Raw genomic sequence first — 6,000 nt, 5'->3', positions numbered from 1 at the left:
CTTCAAATTGCGCTCTTCTTCTTCTGAGGTAGCCTAAATCCAATGTAAGCTCAGGCACGTCTTTCAAACTCGACGAAAAGTGAAGTAAAGTGTTTTGTTGTTGAGGTAATGAGCGAGTTCGCGTTCCATGTGGAGATTTGCATGTCAATCTCTTTTGCGCGAGTGGGCGTGTTCAAATTAACTGTAATGAGCAAGCGTTTGAGAAGCTGGACATCTTGTTGGTTTTATACAAATTACTTAAACAGAGAATATTTGTTTTCGTTTTGAATCCGATCATTTAAAAGTACACACTTAAATGTTTATAAAGGTATATGGCTCATAAATGTGTGACAAGTATTCGCTGAGTTTTGTTTCAGTTTATAGACGTGCTCAAGAAAAAAAAGTTCACCGCGACGGAGAGGCAGAACGCACACCCTGTTTATTTTCTTTATTTTACAAAAGCACAATGTTTTGATTTGATTGTAAGTGGACACATACAAAAGTAGAAATATCACAGATTCTTTTTTTATATTTCTTTTTTCTGTATGACCATAAATGACGGAGTAATTTAAGTTTATAGTGCTACAATGTGGAGAAAATCCAGCAAAACGCGCCCGCGCGTTCGTCGACCTCAGAGGGTTAAACATTTATCACAGCTAAATCCTTATTACCTCAACTATGGGAAATATGTAATGTTATTTGGTACCTACTTGATAGGCAAATGGTTTCTAGAATATAAAGTAGATTTGTGTAGGATGCACCATATTTAAACTACGAAAGTTGGTTTCTTAAAGTGTTTAACTAAACTCTTAGAAGTTTGGGCTCACGCGATCATGTGGACATTATGCTAATTGCATGCAAGAACAGGAGAACAGGGCGTAGGACCCGCCCAAGACAATATCTGATTGGATGACACCCTCGGAAGGATGGGTCCGATGGATGCGCTATAAACCCAATGACAAGCAGTTTTGCTTTGCTTTTGCAGTGACTTTTGCTCTTGCTTTGATTTGTGCTGACTTTTCCATCGTCCAGCTTGCACGTTAAACTTCCCCAAAGAAAACCCTCTCAGAGTTGCTCCAGCAGCTCATCCAGACTCAGAGGAAACTCACAGTGCGTCCCAATTCGCATACTATCCATCCTAAATAGTATTCAAAGCTACCCGGATGGTCTACTTTTTCCGGTTAGAATCTGAGGTGCAGATCCGTGAACACTCTAATTAATAATATTGTTTACAACCCATTGCGCGTTGAACAAGGATTCGATTAGAACTACAAACACAAGTAAAAAGTGTTGAAAAACTACAGACATGGAGGATGCATTAGTCCGGCAGTTATGTAGAGAGGTTCAGATAAAGGGGTTTGAGTGATTAATTATCAGTATCTATAACCTGACAAAAATGTATTTATTCAATGTTGTCCACATTATATTTCATCTGCAGCAGCATTGTGAACTTTTGTAAAGATACTATTAGCCATTAACTTTTAAATGCATCATTATATTCAAATTTCAAACACACGAGGAGAGTCTCCAGTAATACTATTCAATGAATAGTTGAATAAAAGGCGTTATTTTTGTGTGGTAGAAAAAAAACAACTTGCTTAACAATAGGTGTAATTGTCAAAACATTTGGTAACTAAAAATAATTTTACACAATTTTCACGATTTCAATTCAATTCTTGGGATTTGATTTCAATCTTGATTCAATATTGACTCTTTGGATAAATATTAGGTAGGCTACCGATATAAGAAAGAAAAAATATATCTAACATAATGCTATCAATATAATTTGGTTTTTATTACAATTATGACACAAGTAAAAATATAATACAAATGTAATATAGTGCACATATTTAGCAAAATACTCTATAGCTATTTTTTCTAGTCAACTAACGTGTTGGTCATTAAATGGCTTTCCTGAGGTAAATGTAACATTCTGTGACATAATTGTTGTCCTGCAGTTTTATTGACCTCTGTCCGTGGCTGAAAAACACTGACTGATCGATATTATTTATGAGGCATAAATACATTTTGGTAAGTTGTACTGTATCTTTAAATAAAAAGTAACAGATGATTGATTTACTTGATCTGAGGCGCTACAGCGATCTGTCACGTCACATTTACAACCGCCAAAACGGTATTTATTGTCTGAATTTCATAATAAAATGGACAGAACCTGAGAGCTGAGAATTTTTTTCATATCAAAAGTAACCTGCTCTGTCTAGTCTGTCGGTATCAGTGTCTTTGCTCCGCGATTTTTCTCTGCGTGAGAAAATGGATGTGTGGCGCGAGAGCGTCTGAAAAGTGTCGATTGTGTGAGTCTCACACTGAATGCGTAGAGTTGAGAAGGGGGATAAATCGTCGGCAGTGTTCCTCCTTCTGCCATGCTTCTTCTCCATGTGAGGATTGTTTACATTAGACTAGAGTGCGCACTGTGCCGCATGCACACAGTGCTTCATGTGGGGATTGTTTACATCTATTTTTTACAGTCTGTGGTTTACATCAGAGCGCGCACGTGTTTTGCGCAGTATATATACGCAGTGTTTGTTTAAACGGTTGATGGAAAATAAGCTAATGCGCGTTCTATAAATATAAATTCTGATCTATTATTTTTCACGGTATTTTGAAGTGTCCACGATAACAATATCGTGCATATTCATTACCGCGATTTATCGCATTACCGAATACCGGCACATGTCTAGTCACAAGTCACTGGCAAGTCATACAAACGTTTGATGATTTCACTGAATTTATATATTAAAATAAGTTAAAACTACAGAAGTTGGGTTTCCGGTTCCGCTAGCGAGAAGATGGCGGCTTAATTTGTTATCTCCCGACGGTGTCTTAAAATATACCCCTAAATTACTCTCTTTGCTAATACCTGGGAATTTTTGTCAAGATGGAAAAGGGGGTCTCTACCAGAAGTAGGAAAACCGCAAATTTGGTTGAGGACGAGACCACTTCGAGCCACGTTGACCGAGGCAACTCCCCGGAGTTAAGCCCCCAGGGCGGTGATACACCTGAGCCCAGCCTGCAACGTATCCTGGACGAACTACGTGAATTTAGAAAAGATAATAACGTGCAGCTGACGGACATTAAACAAGAAATACGAGGTGTTAACGACAGACTGGATGAAGCGGAGGGTAGAATAGAAGAAACGGAGACAGTGCTACAGGCGGCATCGATGCTAATTAAGAAGCTAACTCAGCGTCAAGCTAAGTTGGAAGAGAGACTGATAGACCAGGAGGGTCGCGCGCGTAGGGAGAATCTGCGGATTTACGGTATACCAGAAAATAAGGAAGGAGCTGACATGGTTCATTTTCTGGATAATTTGTTTAAAAAAGCGCTAGACCTTTCGGAAGAACGAGACTTGGGAATTGAACGAGCACACCGAGCACTGTCTCAAAAGCCTGACAGTGCGCAGGGGAAGCCACGCTCTATTGTGGCAAAGTTTGGGAGCTACCGCACAAAAGAGGAGGTTCTCCGGAAAACATGGCAGAAAAAAGAAGTATTCTGTGACGATATACGTTTTTTTGTCGACCATGACTTTCCAGTTGAAGTGCTTAAAAAACGCAACGAGTACGCGGGTGCCAAAAAAATACTGAAAAATGAACGTATAAGATTTCAGACCCCTTATCCAGCGAAGATGCGGGTATTTTATGAGGATGGCACTCGTATCTACCAGGATGCAGCAGAAGCAACGAGAGATATGGCAGCTCGCGGGTTCCCTGTTACCGTTGTTCCGTCCGCAGCGGCCCCGAATCAGGAGGAGATTCAACAATTGTCTTCGTGGCAGACGGCGAGAAAACGTCAACAAGTGCGGAGCGGCGTCCAAGAACTCGGTGCAACAGTGGACAATACACAGAAAAGCCATCACGCACGATTCAAGGAAAAGCTCCAGGGATTCAGAAGACCTCATACAACGGAGGACTGATGCTTCAAGGTCACCCTATAAAGTTGGTTAACTTCTAATGGCTTCAGAGGTAATTTAATTAAAGGGTTCCTACTTCCCTCCTCTAGTTAATAAGGAAGGGTCGGGACAAACAAATTTTGAATATGCTTATGTTTTGTTCGGCACAAAATCTTGCTAGTGAGTGGACAACATATAGGGCCCCATCTCCGCGACGAGGTGGGAAATTTCCCTATTTGGGCCTAGACTATTCAGGTCCTTGCAGGGCTCTCTCGATACGAGCCTCAACCTTGGAACGCGTGTTTTATTTTGTTTTCATCATGATAACGTTGTCATTGTTTACTTTGTTCGTTTTTCGTTTAATACATGTTCTATGGGAGAGATTTTGTTTGTGTATAAGCTTTATAAAACTGGACATGGGATATATGGAGGAGGTATTATATACGGATACCGGATAAAAAAAAAATGAATATACAGGACGTTAAGATAGTATCACTTAATGTGAAGGGCATTTCAGACCCAGTTAAGAGAAATAAAATTTTATCAAAAATGAAACGAGAAAATGCCCAGATTGTCCTCTTACAAGAGACACATCTGTCTGTAACTGAACATGAAAAAATGAGAAGAATGGGATATACAAGGGCTTATTATTCTTCCTATAAATCTGGTCGAAGAAGAGGGGTAATAATATTAATCTCACAAAAAATACCTTTTGAGTACATATCGGAAATCTCTGACAAGGAAGGGAGATATATAATGGTTTCTGGAAAGATAAATAATACAATAATAACAGTATGTAATGTTTATGTTCCCCCTGGAAGCAGTTTTGGTCTGTATAGGAGCATGTTCGATTTAATGGTGAAAGCAACAGGACTTGTAATCTGCGGGGGTGACTGGAATCTTCGCCTTAACCCTGAATTAGATGCATCTAAAAAGGTACCTACTACCTCACTATATAAGAAAGTTAACAATCTCATGGGGGAATTGGGCATATTAGATCTTTGGCGGGACTTCTATCCACTAAGACGTGACTACACTTTTTATTCATTCCCTCATAACACATATTCTAGAATAGATTATTTTTTTGTATTTAAAAGAGATCGCTCCAAAATAAGTTTTTGTGATATAGGCACTACAGACCTGTCAGATCATGCATCTGTTTCTTGTGGGGTCCATATCAGTGATAATCCATGTAAAACATTGTGGAGACTGAACACAAGTGTTTTAAACAGTCCATCATTTGTGGCTCAGATGAGAAGGGAAATAAAACAGTTTCTGGAGGAAAACGATAAGGGAGAGGTTGATGCAGTAATAGTGTGGGATGCCTTAAAAGCAGTTATTCGCGGAAAAATTATATCTTGGTGTGCTTACAATAGAAAAAATAAACAACTAAAACTTACAGATCTTAACAAAGAATTAAAAAACCTGGAAGTGCAACATAAAAGGACACCAACCTCTAATTTGCTGACCAAAATTAAGAAAATCAGAAATGAAATTGACCTAATATATACCCAAGAAATAGAAAAAAAGATGATTTTTGTTAAACAAAAATACTACGAATCTGGACCTAGATCGGCTAAAATTCTTGCAAGGAGGTTACAAAAACAAAGAGCAGATAATACCATATACAAGATAAAGCACCCAGCTTCCAATATTTTACAGTATAAACAAGAAGAGCTACAAAAAACATTCGAGAAATACTACAAAAGTCTTTACTCACAACCACCATTAGAGAATGAACAACAAATTGAAGCCTTTTTAGAATCACTTAATTTACCAACTGTCTCAGAAGAACATAATACAATTTTGACTGCTGCAATAACTGAAATCGAATTAAATGGTGCCATCTCTAGGTTAAAGGCAAATAAGTCGCCGGGCCCAGATGGCTTTCCGTCGGATTGGTATAAAGCATTTCGAAATGAGCTGATACCCAGTCTTCTAGGGGCCTGCAATACGGTTCTTAAAGATTCAAAGATGCCGCCCACCTGGAGGGAAGCAGTAATCTCTGTTATTCCTAAAGAGGGAAAGGATCTTTCAGACTGTGGATCATACAGACCTATTTCGGTGCTAAATGTCGATTATAAGTTATTTACGGCTATTTTTGCTAAAAGATT

The sequence above is a fragment of the Squalius cephalus genome (genome assembly GCF_949319135.1).
Source record: "Squalius cephalus genome assembly, chromosome: 13".
Lineage (NCBI taxonomy): Eukaryota > Metazoa > Chordata > Actinopteri > Cypriniformes > Leuciscidae > Squalius > Squalius cephalus.
This window is presented reverse-complemented; position numbering follows the sequence as displayed.